General features: G+C 42.1%; 1 protein-coding gene across 2 annotated transcripts in view; it reads left to right on the top strand.

Moving 5' to 3' along the window:
• The window catches only part of CRPPA (CDP-L-ribitol pyrophosphorylase A), a 258,141-nt gene that overhangs the window by 105,237 nt on the left and 135,852 nt on the right, over positions 1-17,052 (top strand). The gene's annotated exons all lie outside the window — the stretch shown is intronic.

The following is a 17,052-nucleotide window of genomic DNA, read 5'->3' as shown; positions in this document are numbered from 1 at the left end:
AGTGTTCATCAGAAAAAAGAATGCAAAATGTGGCCCAAGAAATGCTTTTCAAAAGTGCAAAGTTTTTGCTTTTCAAAAATGCAAAGTTGAGTGAATTAGATTTGTATACTGAAACTAACCCATTTCATGCAAAATCTGAAATCTGTATTACTTTGTCTTCAGTCAGTTAGGTAGAAGATTTTCTATTCAGTCTTTTTTTTAGCTTTTCAGACAACCTAGCTTGAAAAAAAAAAAGCCTTGATGGTCCTCTGAAGAAGAAATAAATGAAAAGGATGGAAGATGGTAGCATTATTGCATTATTAACAAAAACCCCAACACCCCAAAACTATACCAAAAAGCAAAGAGAAAGTGAGATGTTGCCTATTGCAATAAATGGCATAATAGAGTCAATTTTGGTGGAGCTCATCTTAATAATTAATGTAGGCTGCAGAACAAAAATGTTTTGGATCTCATGGAGCCTTTGGTGTATTCAGATTTGTATTTCTATGTGACACCAAAATCTCATCATCTCCACAGTGCTGTTCTATGTGCCATCCAAAGAGAAGCTTCCAAAGACATAAAGTTTCCAATGACTTGGCAATTTCTGAAGATACAGCAACTTCTCCTGTCTGTAGGTCATTCCACCAGAGAAGTGTCATACTTTGGATGCTCTGTTCTCCCTGCCTCAATCACTTGCCACTCCTCGCTGCTTTTTGTTTGGCTTTTGTTTCTGAAGACGAGCACATTCACTTCGAGACCTGCAAAAGTGTTTTTTTTATTTTGTATCTCCTTCCTCTTTATCCATAACTTTGATCTGAAAAATTGTAGTTCATCTTATCAACCATCCCCCAATGTGCAGACAATCCCTTCATTGCTGTTGAGGAAGGTTTGGGAGTTCAAGAATAAGCTGATCCTAACAGTGTTCCTGGAGGCCAGAGTTTGCAGCAAGATTATTCCTGCCCAACTCAATTCAATTTGCACCTGATTTTGAATAATTTGTAAAGGCACACAGTTTGATGACTAATGCCCTGCTCTGAGTGCCTACAGTGAGATACTAAAGGCAGGGTGAAAATGGGTTCAAATCTGTGTGCCACAGTGCCCGCACTTTCAGCTTCAGACTGGTAATTTTTTATGACATCTCTCTCCCTCAGCCCATTTCCCAGCCCAATTGTTTACCAGAATTCAGTCTTTCTTGTGCTTCTGGCAAGCACCAAGGAAAAGAAGCAGTCACTGACACTGCATTTTTTCCCAGTGTAGCTTGATTTTGATTGACAGGGCTGTAAAGCACTTGTTAAATATTCATTCTCCTTCATTATTTCTTCCAGGAATACTCAATTAGCTTAGAGATCTAAAAAACACAATTTCAGCACCTGTGCTGAGGAAACCGTCCCAACTGTGAAGATACTTTTTGTGATAAAGTCACTTCTCTTGCAAACACAAACCTGGGGAGCAAAGTGGCATTTCTTAATACATTTATTCTAAGGTTAATTAAAGTATATTTTCAATATTTAGATTGAAATGGATCTTGTCCTTCATCCTGCACCTATTCCTGTCTCAGAAACTAAAATTATAATTCAGTTAAAATGCCACAACACTGAATTATATAACACAGTTACCAAGATAAATAAGAGTGCAAGAGACTTGGACAAGAAAAAAGTGATGTGAATTTAAATAACGTAGATAAGAAGGAGGCAAGAGAGAATATCCCAGAGCTCCACCAGATGGCAAAACCTGCAGGGGAGACCCCTTGAATAGCACAATGGGCTAAGGGCTGCAGACAGGAATGCTCTCCAGGTTCAGTAGCTCTTCAGATGGCAGCTCAACAAGGCATTTCTCTCTTCAGCAGCCATTTTAAATAACTCTCTCTCTCTTGGATCGTTGTTTGTTGTTACTTCTGCATCTCTTTCATTACTCTGCCTCCTTTGTTTTTGTGCCTCAGACTGGTCACTTCAAATTTCATATTTATTTTTCATTTCAGCTGTTCCTGTTTTCTCCTGTGCTGTTTTCCCATCCTTTCCCCTACTTCTGCTGCTTATTCTTTCTCTCCGTATTTGTCACTCTTTTTCCATTCCTCCCAGCCCACCATGGTTGAAAGGGACGATCCCCCCCTCCCTTCCCTTGCGAGCCAGGCCGTGGTCTGGCATCAGAAACCCTTCCTTGCTCCTGGATCGAGAACTGAGGCATTTGGGCTTTGGCACCTCGGAGCCGCTCACAGCTGGGACTGAAAACAGATGTCACTTCCGCTGCCAGCTGCCGGCAGATGAGCAGCAGCTGCCCCAGGGGCCAGACCTCCTGCATGGCAGCTGCTGGGCTGACACTGAGAGCTGCCTGTTAGCCCGAGCCAGGCTGCAAGCAGAGCCATCCCACGGAGGGGGGATAATCCTCCCCAAGGCCAGACCCCCCTTCCCCTGCTTCAGTAGCCAAACCAGGGTTTGTAAAGTCAGCGCCTAGTCAGGGAGCCAGATTTGCAAATCTATCAGAATGGCAGCAACGACAAAAAGTGAAAGAAAAAAAAGCCAAATCCAGGTGTGGCTTACAGTCCTGGTGACTGGAAAAAGTGTGTTTTCACTTAGTAACCAGTGGTTTTGCCAGGAGTTGCTCAGAGACAAAAAGCAAGGAACCCCACGACGCTGTGTTCAGCAGCTCCTTTCCACAGCAGAGACGTGGCCTCACTGAAGCCCCACTGAAGTCAGAGGGACTGAAATTTCCTTGCAGTGCACTCAGGAATGCACAGCATCTCCTCCCTCCAGCCATCTTCAGCTAACTCACACATAACCGTGCTGGTTATGCTAGGGGCTTATTATTATCATCATCATCATTATTTTTATTGTGCTGCAGTTCTAAGTGTGTATTTATGCTGTGCTCAACTCCCTTGCCATTTGGTAGGGAACATTATGGTCTTCATTAATGCCCACTATGTTTTGGAATTTAGTTGTGACTCCAGCTTAAGCACCCACAGGCCTGTGGTACGTGGGGTTGTAAGGACACTTTTGAAGGGCAGTTCAGAATTTAAAGTCTCTCTTTGAGTACTCACTCTGAATCCAATGACAGCACAATAAGCCTAAAAGGATGATTTTGTGCAGGACTAGAAAAAGACTTGGCCTCTTTTGGACACTGTATTTTGTCCTTCTCTCCTGTATGCTAGCATTTAGGGCTGTGCTGCTGTGTAGAAATTCAGACAAGGAAGCTGAAAAACTGTTACCTGTCTGCAAACTAACCCTCAAAAAGCTCTCACCAGAGTCACCAGGGAAGGGTGCCTTTGTGGGAAAAGGTTCATTGTGATTCCTGCTGCAAAGGGATGTGCTGGAGGCATGTAGGGCTGCAGCAGTAGAATCACAGATTTGCCTAAACGGTGACTCAACTTCAGGGCAGTGTTTTCTTAACTTTGCAGTTGCAGCTCCTGCCTGTGTTGAGGGCAAGATGAGAATGTGTTACTTTAACACTGTCGCGCCCCTTCGGCAGTCAAGGGCGTGTATCCATGGGTGAAATGCAGGAGGGTCAGGTGCTGCTGGATGTGGCTCCTCTCTTTGGCTGTCAGTGCAGTCTTTGTGAGCAGCAAAGTAAGCCTGGTTGTGTGTTGTGACATGCAAACCTCTCTGAAAATGATAAATCTGAAAATGCTCAGAGGTGAACTGCATTCCAGACTGGTAGGTCAGGATAAGAAAAGGAAGGAAGGAAATGAGGTGCCTCTCACCCCTTCTGGGAGTGGCTGCTTACAGCAGATCAAAGAAGTACTTTTATGATGGATATTTCAAGAAAAGCTGCAAAATGCCTTGAGTGCACAGCAGAAAATACACATTACTTCTCCTTGGTTGGTTGGTTTTTACTTAATCTTTAAAGCAACTGGCTTCACTGACTTTGGTCTTTAATCCTGCTAGAGATTGTGCACCTTTGTGTAGGCAGCTCCACAGCCTTGGAATGTGCAGGATTTGTCCAAAGCTTTGCAGCGCCATGGTTACTTATGGTTTACTTACAGTATAAGAATGGTCATTACAGCGGCAGCAATGCACCCTCTGCTGGTGTCCATCAATATTTTATCCAAAATCTTCCCCAAGTTAACTGCCAACAAATCCTGCTGATGGCAGAGGAAGGGCCAGTATTTTTCTCTCCATCTTCTCAGATTCCCTCCCAGCAGTGATAACCTAAGGTGTTGAGACGGGATGAAAAAACTCTGGGCATGGTGTCGGCTACAAAGTGAAAAACAAAGATGCAACTACCTTCAAGAGGAGGCTGGAAAACTCCCTTGGCATGTGGGCTAATGGAAAAATGGGGATTTATGCTAATCAGGGTGTGTGGGTGGAGGATGGCAAAGCATTTTTATTGTCTGGGACAGCTCCTGCCAACAGGTATCTGCCTCAGGCTGAATTTTTGGTAGTTGTTTTTGCAGACCTTTTTCATTCCTCTCAAAACACACACTGAGTAAGATTTGTTTCAGCTTTCCGGAAAACCCTAAATTACAGATTAAATGGGTATTTGAACAATTCTGTGTTCAAATTATGAATATTCAAGTGGTTTATTTGAATTCTATTTTGTACTTTAGTGAAAATCTCAGGTCCTCAGGTCTTTTCTTTTTTTTTTTTTTTAATTTTTATTTTTATAAATCTTAAGCCAGATTTGATAAAACCCTTAGAAACATCAGAAAAAACCTAGAAAATATTATCTGTACTGCACTGTGATAGATGTGGTTTATGACTCAAATGAGCATTAATGAATGGCTGGGCATGATGGCAGTAAGTGGGGAACAGGTGAATGTAAGCACAGCCTACATTACCAATCTTGTATGCAAATTAAAAAAACCCCTGTTTTGAGTGTGAAGTAAAATGGGAAAGAAATCTCAGTAAGAAGAGAGATCCACTAGATTCAGTGAGGATAATAGAATGATTTCTAGTTCATGATTATCATAAAGAAATATCCTTTAGAATGAGTCTAATAATTTATGTTCTTTATTAGGTTTGTATTTTTCCGCAAGAAAGGATTCAGATGGATCCTCAGAGGATCTTTAGAAACAAAAATGCCATATTATAGATATTTAGTGTGGAAAAAAAATAAACTTGACTAAAATTATGTTGCAGGTAATAATGCCTTGGAAGTAAAGCACTCTGCTCTTCAGTAGCTCTTTCATGCCCTCTGCAGTTAAAACTCTGTTTTGTGTCTATGCAAAGTCTGTTTTTCCTGGTTGCAAGAATTCAGTACCTAGGGTTAAGGAAAACTGTAAAACTGTAAACACTGTTGCAAATTTTTTTTGGCTTGCCTGTAGGCTAGGTTGTGACTTATTATCCACTCATATTTTACAAGCATTACAGAAATGCAGATGATCCTGTGCTTTCACAGAGGTGCCTCTTACACAGCAAGAGCTGAGAGCACAGAAATAAACAGAGGTGCCCTCCTATGTGAGATCCTTGCTCTACATGCAGGCCATCCATCTCAGATCTGGAGTTTCATGCATATTTGCTGTCAGGTAGAAGTTATGTACAGATGACTGTATAAACTACTTAAAAGCTACTGTGAGTCTCATCATTACATGTGACTTTTTTTAGCATCGCTTTCAGAAAGTGTTGATCATATTTTTGCATAGAATTATCTGAAGTGATTCATCCTACCCAAAACAGTTATAAAAGCAGGTGAAAAAAAGTGTCTTATTTAAATTGATTGCACCTCCATTACATTCAACTAATTTCAAAGACATGTCTGACTTTTGGACATATGAAATTGTGAAATAGTGCACCATAGCCCTTCTACTTATATTTGAAGAGAAATGTGCATAAAAATGTCATTGGATGAAAGAAGAAATAGTTTCTACAATGCCAAAGGTCAGTCCTGAATATCTAGAACAGGACTCCTGGGGAGGAAAGAATAAGTATGATATAATTAGGTGAAAGAATGAATAACAATAACAATAGCAGTAATAATACTAATAATGATTAAAGGAATTAAAAGATGCAAAAGTCAGAAATGCTGAGAAGGTGATCTGCTATTTAAAACATCAAAGACATCTTATTTTTCATAGCAATGACATTTTCAAGGGTGACTGCTGGTTACTGATTCTGGCATGGGCTTCCACTATATATAGAACAGGTTCAAACAGGTATATTTTATATATATAATTGAAAAAAGGATAACTCCTGCAAGGTCTCTGGGCTACGGCTCTCACTGTCACTGCTGTGTTCATTAGTAGAAACAAAATTTGAACTCAGACACTTGTCTAACTAAAGTATCTCTGAAGAAACAAATGTATTGCTCTACACTGAATGCATTGCTTTGGGCTCCTGATCTTCACTGAGACATTAATGTGCCAGCCACTTTTATAACAGCTCTCCAAGGAATTCCACAGCCTAAATTAACAATCCAAGGAGTGAGGCTGGGCACAGATGCTGTAAGGTTCTTGCTGTAAGGCCAAGAACCCAGGCACTGCTTCAGGAAACACAAAGCCCCACAACGGTGAGGCCAATGCCAGGTCACAGAGAACCCTTAGGCCCCCACTGTCTTGCTGCCCTCTTTTTTCCCCATTAAAGAAGAAAGTGAGAATGGTGCACATGGTCCCATGTTTCAATAAGGACCAAGGAATCTGGTTTCCTGGGCACTCGTCCTGCTCAGGGAAAATGAGAGCGGGCAGGTTGGTAAACTTCACTATGCTTCAGCCTCTCCCTCTATGCAATATGAACAATGGCTACTTCACAGCAGCATTTCTTACAGTGAATTCATATTTATGAAGTATTTTGCAAATTGAAAACCATAAATGCTTGAAGGAGCTGTCTTGTAAAATTTATTACTGCTGAGATGATACTCAAGTGCTGAAAACAACTCTGTGTATTAGGGAGCCCTTGATTAACCAGCTGAACAATGGAAAACTTGTTTTGCCTGCATTCATTTTTCAGTGGCTCTAGAGATAATAGGTGGTATTACTCATGTACCTGAAATACAGGCAAAGACCTTGGACTACAGAATTTGTCAGTGTATTGAATTTATTCAGCCATGTTTCTCATTTGACTCATTTGATGTTGTGGAGTAGATTTACAAATGCTCATCTCTGTTGATGAGCAACATGAATTGAGCTGAAATCCTTCTTGGACAGACATTTGACACTATGCTGTTAAGAACTGGTGTTTTTTTAAAGCATTTAATTGAGGACTGGACTTTCAACTCGTGTGTGCGGCACTAGGGGAGCAGGGCTGGCCACACAGGTGTGTGTAACCCTGCCAGCCCAGGCTGTGCCACCACAGAGGTGGGGCGGGCTGGGGGACCTGAGGAGAGGGCTGGGGACAGGCAGCTCTTTGGCATTCATTTCCAGGTAGAGCCTTCTTCTTGATCCCTGAGCAGACTTTGCTGCAGGTGCCCTGCACCCCCAGCCCAATCTGGCTCCCAGTTCAGCCCCTTCCCATCCTAACAGGGCTGGGGATGGTGGCTGAGCTCAGGACCATGTTCCCCCCCCCCCCCAGGGACTGTCAGCAGGAAACATCCCAACATCCCCAAACCCTCCTCACTGCTGACTGCTCTCTGCTGCTTGGGGCTAAAGCTGACATTTTGTAGGATGAGGAGGAGACAACACTTAAGAATAAATGAATTTTGGGAAGAAAACATGTTGTCTACAAAGTTGAAGTGATCTCTGGAACCAAACTGGAATAAGTCAGGGGTTTTAGCTCATTTAAAACCCACAGGCTTCAATGAGTTCACCGAAGTCATGGCCTAGCATTTCTGTATTTCTATTCTGGCTTCAGAGGAGAGCAGATCAGGTTCTCGTCCCCATCTTGCAGCTGTCCTCAGCCAAGTGCCAGAGGGACAACCATCTTCTCCTTCTCCTTCTCCTTCTTCTCCTTCTTCTCCTTCTTCTCCTTCTTCTCCTTCTTCTTTCTTCTTCTTCTTCTTCTTCTTCTTCTTCTTCTTCTTCTTCTTCTTCTTCTTCTTCTTCTTCTTCTTCTTCTTCTTCTTCTTCTTTCTTCTTCTTCCTCTCCTTTGGCTCTGAAGCAAGATGCATGCACAGGGAAGAAATTGGACAACTCTGGAGTGTTTGTGAAAGATGTTCAACCAGGAAGACTACTCCATTGGCAAGATGTGGCATTAAACAGCAGAGTATTCCTCCCATGGGGCAATACACTATTATAGGAAAATGCAGTTTAATACAAAAAAACCCAAACAAAGCAAAGCATTTGGAGCAAGCTGCACTTGGATGCCAAACTGTTTTACTTTGATTGAAAATACTTAGATAAATGTTTCAATATTTCTTTTTTCTCTCACTACTCATAACAAAATAAAAAAGAAAATGCCATTTTCTAGCCTTTCTATAGGTTGAAGATATTCAAATGTCAGACTTCACGGAGGGACAAAAAAAATAATCTGTGCCCCTCAGCTTTGCCACAGAGTGGTGGTGAGAGAGATGATGTAGAGGTGTGTTGGAGGCAGCAGTGCAGGAGGAGGGGGCTGTACCAGAAAGGGAGGGAGTAGAAAACAGCATCTCTGGAAGCACCTGAGAGCCACAAAGAAATGGGCTGAAACCCTAAAATAATGAGCAAGAGGAGAGAAAGTAAGGGATGATGAGGTTAAGGCTGCTCCTGCGATAGACGTACAGCGTTTCAGCGGGCAGCCCGCGATGCCCGCGGCGGTGCGGGGTGGGCTGGCGGCTGCAGGGGTCGGGGCCAGCCCCGAAGCGGAGCGGGAGCGGCGGGACTCGCCCTGCAGGGGGAGTCGAACACCAGGAATGGCAGCGGCGGCAGCGGCCGCGAATCCCGGGGCTCCCGGGGCGCTCCGAGCCCGGCGCTGAGCGCGGCTCCGCAGCCACCGAGCGCCTTGCCCTGGCAGCTTAACCCTGGCGGCTGTGACTGAGGTGCTCTGTGTGATGAAGCACATAATGTGATAAAGTGATAAAGGGTGGTCGGTGGGTTTAGCGAATGCAAAGCACTTTATGATATTATAAAGGTGGATGGGCTTATTTAGCTCTTTATGATACGATGAGGAGGGTGTGCGTGTGCCGGGGAAAGGGCGGCCTCCTGGCATGCACCAAGGCTCAGGTTGTGGGTTTCCAGCTAAGGAAGGACAGCCTAAAGTCTCTGCCCTCTGATGTAGTCAGTCAGACCCAGACTCACAGGTACCTCCATCAAACTTAAGCTGTATTAAAACTTAAAGTTTACAAGAAGAAAGTATATTGTTCGGCAAATCCTACACAGAATTTTTAAAAATTACATTTGTGGTAATTCATTATCTTAAAAATAATGTCATTCAGTCACATATTAATGGCTCAGGATAGAATCAGCAAAGGCTGAAGAGAAATATCTGTTCCGTACCAAAGTACTTATTCTCTGGCTCTCACTTGCCCTCTTTCTTTAGGATGGTGTGTGCAGGAGGTGTGGGCCCTTCCCAAGTGGGTCCAGAGCAGTTTTGTGAATGACAACCTAGAGCCAAGGGAGCTGCACCTGGTATGTAGTTTGGGGAAACAATTACCAGCTCCTCAACAACTGCCAGAGGCAGGCAGGGTTTGAGGGAGCTGCAATAGCTGCCTGTGATCTCTGTCTGGCAGACACTGAAAGCACAGGCACATGCACAAAGGCACGTTCAGAATTGCACCTGCACACGAGCTGATTTACAGCTCCAGTGTTTCAGCCAGGGCCAGTCAGTGCTATTCTCAGTTGTCATCAATCTCTTTATTCTTTTGCACTGTTGGTTGCATCCACTTATTTTAGGCACTAGTGCTAGAGGTGTAGTTAGTAAGTGCCTCACCCCAGCTCAGAGAAGATTCATAGCTCCAAGTTGATTGGACTCCTTTGCTCAATGTCAAAATTGTTTAAAGACCACTTACTTGTAAGATGTTTGAATATCCTGTACATACCAGATCTTCTTACATACTTTATCCAACTTAAGTGCTGACTGCTATCAGTGCAATATACTTAGACAATATTCTAGCTGTATCAGCTTGCTGTATTCTTGATCTTTCTCATTAGATTAAATACCAGTGCTAATATATGACAGATTCCCTTTCTCTATCTGTGAGCACATCACACTTTTCAGACAGACTTTTTTCCAGAAAAAAATATTTTATCCAGTCAGCTCTTTCCAATTCTCATCTATCTGAGACAGAGATTGAAGTTTTCCACTAGTTACTGTTAACATTTGCCTAAACAAGCCCACAATAAAATTTAATTTTCAGTGGCTCATATGTAACATTTTGCATGCAAAGATCCCCAAGTACTTAATAAACATCCATTAGAGGTGACAGCAAGCAATGTGTAATAGCCAGGGAGAGCTGCTCCCATTTTGCTGAGACACACAAGTTCTGAGTCTCGATTTACCCATAGCCTTGACTGTGAGATAGTGCAATTACACTTCTTAACAGCAGCACACTACCAAGAATTGCTGCTGCCTCTGCCCTCACCTTTCCTTAAAATGTGACCCTTCCCCATAATAGTTCATTGGCTGTTTCTATGGAAGACTGTGACAATCCAGCTGTTTTAAAAGATTTAGCTAGATGTTGCATAAGAAACTAACACAACTAATTTTGGTTTGCAGGTACTCCAACTAAAATCCATAGTGTCCACATTGAAGATCAGGAGCTTGCTCCAGATAGAAATGTAAAGCAGCATGTGGTTTAACTATCTCTTTCTGTATGCTACTCATAGAAAGAGAAAACAGCTGTTGAAATTGCAACTCTGCCTTGTACCTTCAGTCACGGACAGCCCAGGGAAGCTCCAGTTTTGGCCACCTGGAATCAAGTAAACAAATTGTTCATGGAGTGCCACTGGTCTCCACGCTGATACAAGGACATATTGAAAGCAACTGAGGAATCTCAGCTGTCTGTGTGAAAGCCCAAAAAGGGTATCATTTAATGCAATAGTTGCATAAATGAGAAAAGTAAATGGAAGCAGGAAAAAAACATGCCTAGATATCCCCCACAATATCCTAGTGGTCCAGCCATACTTTATAAGGTGCTGCTTTTGAACATTGTAAACATTATCCCCCCCAAAAATCACCTTCCTGTGCATTGTTCTGGGCTTGCACTCATAAGCACTGCCTTCTGCAAAGCTTACTAGCTCACCTGCAACACAGGTCTGGCATGACTGTGTTAATTTGATTCTTCTATTAGCCTGGCTGCTGTTACTTGTGATTCCTCTGCAATATATTGCTTTTCATAGTGTAGAAAGAGAAGGAGCAGATAACAACAAACAGCTTGTTGCACAATCCTGAAAAGTCTCAGGAGAGTCCTTGTGGGGAGGTAACTTGGAAGGGCATTGATACAGTGAATAGCTGTGGGCTTTCTTCTCAGGAAAAAAGGTTCAATCCATTCCTTATAAATATACAAAACAGTTTGAGAGAAGTATTGATTTCTGACCAATTTCTCCTCTTTGGAGCAATCCAAACTCCTTAAATGTTGGCCAATTCCTTAGAGATAACAAGAGCAGAAGTTTTGACAAATTGTCCAAGGTACTTTACCAGATTTCTCTTGAGGAACGGAGACCAAGAAACTATACAGCTCAGTAGTTACCAGACAAAACATTGCACTCTTATTTTCTGAGGTGGAAGAGGATTTAAGTCGCAGGTACAACCTGTGGTAATCTCCAAGCAAGTTACCATAAAGACAATTCTTAAGGTAAAGTCTCATGCATTGTTTTGGTTGTCTTGTCACACTGTAGAGATTTCTATCTTTTAGTGATCTGTGTGCAGTTCAGGGGTAGAAACCAAAGCAGCTTCAGGCAGGGGCAGAACTGGGAGCCCATTGCCAGCACTTCCCACTGCACACACTTCTCAGAATGGTCAAGGACTTCTGGCACCTCCTGGTCAGACTCCTTTCCTGAATCTCAGCCTCAGCCACGTGTCCTGCTGGACAGGCTCCCTTCTGCTACACCAGCTACAGAGCTTCTCTTCCCTTCATAGGCTGCTATTGTCAGCCTCAAATCCAGCATCTCCAGTGCCGTAATATCATGAGCTTCACGTGTGCTTTTCCAGTGGAAGGCCTCTTTCCTACTTTGGATTACTTTTTTCTGGTCTTTGATCTGAAAAAATGTCATCAATCTTGGTTTCCACAGGAGACCAGAAATCTCTTATATCCCTCTTCTGTTTTCTAGAAATATACTACCTACACCCTTTCTTTTTTTCTTCTCCTGCTCTATAATATCCGAGACAAAGCTTTTATTCTCATTTTTTATACTATCTTCTTCCTCCTGGTACAGCCACTAACTTTACCAACTGCACATGGAAAGGGCCCTCCAGTACATGGTGCTCTGAAACTCTGTGCTGCTCTACTGCCAACAGAAGCCTGTTCTAATGTTGTTTACAGAGAGATCAATAGGTGCTGTTATAATTCAGAAATACTCAGCTTTAGAGCCAAATCTTCATGGAAAAAAAAGTTGCTCAAAGGTTGCCTATATTATATATATATCATATGTTCTTATATTTATCTATAAATAAAATCTATAATCTAGATATAAAAAGTGTCTGGATGGAAATATATGCATATATATATTTGTTTGCATTTTAATGTCCATAGGCCTAGGAGAAACACATGTAAACAATATGCAGTTTGGGGAACAAGAATAGAACCTGTCAATATTTAGGTGTTAATGTTTAAAACCAGACTGCAGGTAAGTAATAAAAGGCCTTCATCAGACGTGTTCGCAAATATACTGATAACCTAAGTCTGATGAAGCCAGATGTCAAACATGAAAGAGCAGGCAGGAAGCTTCAGGAGGCTGAGAGCAAACATGAAGAGAAGGATCTGAAAGGCCATGAAGAGTGAACTATGTTGAAAATGAGATGGTTAACCCTGAGTTACACTGAATAAGCTCCAGTTTCTTATTTGAATGCATTGTGGGTGGACCTACACAAAATGTTTACTCTCAAGACTTGGCAGACTGTTATCTTTCACCTAAGAACAACTTGCTGAGGCATTTAAAAACAGTACTGAACACTGAGGAGACAAAGTTGGCAAACATCTTCCCCCAGTAGTAGGTTTTTTTTTTCTCTCACTAGTCCCTAACTCTGTCATAATGTTTGCAAAATGAAGAGGTGTGTGGTGTGGTATGGCACAGTACTCTATTATGGAGTCTTTTTTAAAGTGTTATGAGATCTAGAAAGCAGTATGCCAGGTACAGTAGTGGACAGCTGCATGGCTCTGAAGAGCTCTGCCTCTGTACCCCAACATGTGCTAGAAAAGCATATTTATCATACACAACACTATGTCTTCCTCTATTTTCCTTTCTATTCATTTATAAAATGACAAATATTTCAATTATATTAAATACATTCTAGCAGAACTGCAAAGCATAGGACAGTTTGACTTCACAAAGCTTTATTTGCTTGATTAGGGGCTTTCTACTGTACCTATATGAGGGACTCAATCCAAAACCCCACCTAAGCCAGTGGGAACACTTTCCAGGTCTTTAAAGGGTAGCAGAGCAGTTCACAAGGTAGGTGAGATGATTAGCCTCAAAGACAATGTTCTTGTGCAGACAAACTTTGATTTTCAGGTCTACTGCCTTACAACGAGGAAAAGTCACTTAGGACAAGGTGCCTTGCTCAGCTGATAAAGTTTCAAAGAAGGAATCCTTTCTGTTTAAGCTGGCTCTGTATTTTTCATGCACACTTCCAGATGACTCTTTGCCCCTGTCTTCCCCACAGGTTTGGTTAGCAGGAGGTACTGCAGACCCTGTTAGCACACGTGGTGTGACCCCAGCCTCCCATGGCAGCAGCCACATTGCTGCCATGCTGTGCTGTGGCCACTACAAGGAAAATGCACTCCTGGGAGATTTTAGCTTAAGGGGAACAGAGGGGAAGGCTGTGCACAAATGGGGACACAGAAAGGCAAGAAGAAAACAAGAAAATATTGAAAATTTCTAAAAGTGACCTTACAGAAACTTCAGAACGGGTTAAATGGTTCTGATGGTTTGAATGGTGGCTCTGAAATCTAGTTCATTCACCTCCTTGGTAGTTACTATGCTGTCACCATGATTTAGATAATGAGTGAATATCTTTTTTCAGCATTTGTCCTAATGGTCTTGTACCATTTCTACTAGCTATTTGCTAAACCCTCTTTTTGTACATAATTGATAAAGATAGGATCTTCATGTGAAACTATTGGAGAGCTCTTTATGTTACTTAAATAGCTTTATATTACTTAAACAGTGTCATTTTGCAAGTATGATTTCCTTAAATTCACCCTGCCATATTCTAAATCTAATCTGAGGTCTGGATGAAAACATTTAAGCCCCCTCCCCAGCTATCTCCCACTGCCAAACTGGCCAACCTTCATCTGGTTTTAGGAGTTCAACTTTTTCACATACCACTAATTAATCCTAGTGATTAGTTAATAAAATCTCCACTCACTGCTTTCTTTTCCACCTTATGTCTATTCACTCATTTATATCAGAAATAGTCTAATGGAATGATCTGTCCCAGACTACTCATTGAAGAAAGCTGGTTCATTGACTCCAGAACACGGAACGCCAAAGGCCTTGCATTTATCAAAATCTGAGCAGCAGAAAGTCAAGGTGGAAAAGTCACTGGCTTCTCAGGTTTGTGCATCAGAGCTTACTCCTAGCTGTCTGGGAACCCTCCTAGCCCTTGGTTCTGCTTTTTGTCCACAGTGCCTGGGAGCAAAGAGCCTGAAAGTGTTTGGTTCAGACCAAGCCTTCCATGGGACTAGAAGCTGGTTGGGTCAGGAATTCCCACCAGGTCGCAGGTTCTTGCAATGAAGCCCAGAAAGTACCAGTTAAACATGAGCTTTTCCCTGGAATACCTGGTCTGAGACCTGATGAGCCAGTACAGCTATTAGTGAAAGTGATGCTTTTCTCAGTTTTGTAGTTGTTAAAATAACAATTTAAGCCAAAGGAGAAACTTCTTTAAGGTACACCCTCTCTGTAATTCTTTCTAATGCAATTTTTTATAATATCTGACTCAAGAGAAATTTGAAAAGTAATCATTTGTATTTGAGCTGGATCCAAGTTCTTGAAAAGTCTTGCAAAGGCAGAATCCTGGATTTTGGCCATTTCTTTCTGGGTGGTAAGCAATGATCAAATTAATGATTTCAAATTAGTTAAAAATCATCTTGAACCAAAACCAGCAAAATTACAAGCAGATGGATAAACAAGGACAATAGGAATTCACAATTTAACTGGCAGCTAGTTATTTTAAAACACCTCTGGTAAAGGGAAAACAAACCAAAAGATTTTTGGGCTGTATTCAGTGGGACAGTGTGATTACATTAGCTAGAGGCTGTGAGATCCACCCCACCAGTGACACCACTGCAGGCACTCAGTTGCCCAATATCTTTCAGGACAATCACAGAAACAAAACCCTGTCCAGTGGTAACTGCAAAGGGGAGTCTTGAAAATAATTTCAGAACTTTGTGATTTGTGCTTTTTTACAAAGAAAATTGTGTCTGACACAAAAAACCCCCAAACCCACAACCCTGTCTCAAAAAGTGGTAGACTCTGCTTCTCCTTAAAATAATGTCCCACTGGTGAGAGTTGCCCAGGCCTATGGATGGGCAGCTGAGACATTCCCAGAGTGTTCCCAGGAACTGAGGCCAATGAGTACAGGGCAGACAGCTCTGCTCTAGTAAACACTCTTATCCTTCACAACCATGTGTCTGCTTACAAATTGTCTTTTGGGAATGGTTGTGGAAATCCCCTGCTTCTGATTTGTGCCTGGGAGTGGTTTGAAGAGTAGTTGGCAGCAGCCTTGAGGCTACTAGGGATGTCTAACTCTTTAACACCATAGATGATCATAATTCAATGCCCAGGACAGTTCCCAGGCCCTGTTTATTTCACAAGGATACATGTGAACTGAGAAGAAAATGAAAATGAAATATTTGGTTTGTTGAGTATAGAACTGTCATGTTCTACAGGACATCTGTTACAGAGATGGATTAAACCAATGTGATACTATTGCCTGGTGCAGAACTAACTACTAAACTCACAGAAGAATCCTTTCAGTAGCATTGGTATTACTTCAGAAAATCACCTTGTATCCAGCACTTTGCAGTTGCAATCTTAATTTTGCCAGCATTAGCGAAGAGCCAAATTAATCTGCAGCAGACTCTAATGTGACCTAAGAACCAATTGAGTTTGGTTTTATCAGTGATCATGGCCCAAACTGGGAAGCATCTGTTAATTTCTTGTCTTACTTTGTACATCTGTTATCAGTCCCTGGTGTTTTTGGAAGCTGGATTTCCTTGCACACATACCAAAATGCTCACTTCAATCTCCTTCATACAGCTTACTACGAAGCCCTTGATTACTGCAGAAAGGGCCAAACCTGAAGAGGGACGATCAGCCCAGACTGCTGCTGGTTTCCACCAGCTGAAAACAAAGCTTTTAGACAATTCAGAGGAAGTCAAAGCCTACAACACCTATTTTAAAGATTATCTGTCAGTGTCAGCGACAGAACATACATTCACCTCCACAACCGTCATCTGTAATTTTGTCTGGATGGGTGAAAGGGAGTGAATACAATGGCTTCACCTCTTCTAATTCTTAATGATCCTGCCTTCCCCCAGCCAGCCTACACAGAGATGTTTGCAGCCATCAAATGCACAGACTGCCAGACCTAGGTGTGTTGGACTGTGCCTCCAGGGATCTTAACCAGATGGAATTTTAGGAGAGGACACAGTTCATTTCAGAGCAATCCGAACGAGCAGCTTTCTTTTCTTTATTACACCATTGCATTTGGCAGCAATCCACCAGAGGCAGATTCTCTGCTCTCTAAGGAATGATCTGCCCACTCTGTCCATTTAACAGGACGTTCAGCTCAGAAAACCCAGTCGCTGATCACACATGTGGAGCAGATGTGCGAGCATGCGTAGCAAAATAAAAAATAAAAAATCCCAGCAGTGTACTGGGAGAAATGTAGCGTAACTACTGAAAAACAGTGACACAAAGGCTCTGATTCTGAAACAGTGGTTATTGTTGTTGTAAGGAGGATTTTTCTTATTACTCTTTCTTAGGGAGGAAAAAAAAAGCGTAATAAATCCTTTATTATTTTTCTCTTTGGAGGTCAGGGAGGATTATTCATGTTATACTAATGTGGCTTCTTTGTTCGATTTCACAGACTTCTCCTTACAGAGATATGATTCTAACTATTTTGACCAGACTG

This window comes from Agelaius tricolor, unplaced genomic scaffold (genome assembly GCF_023055355.1).
Source record: "Agelaius tricolor isolate 1412-34295 unplaced genomic scaffold, bAgeTri1.0.p SCAF_6, whole genome shotgun sequence".
NCBI classification, from domain to species: domain Eukaryota; kingdom Metazoa; phylum Chordata; class Aves; order Passeriformes; family Icteridae; genus Agelaius; species Agelaius tricolor.
Note: the sequence above shows the minus strand (reverse complement) of the source record. Positions and strands in the feature narration are given on the sequence as shown.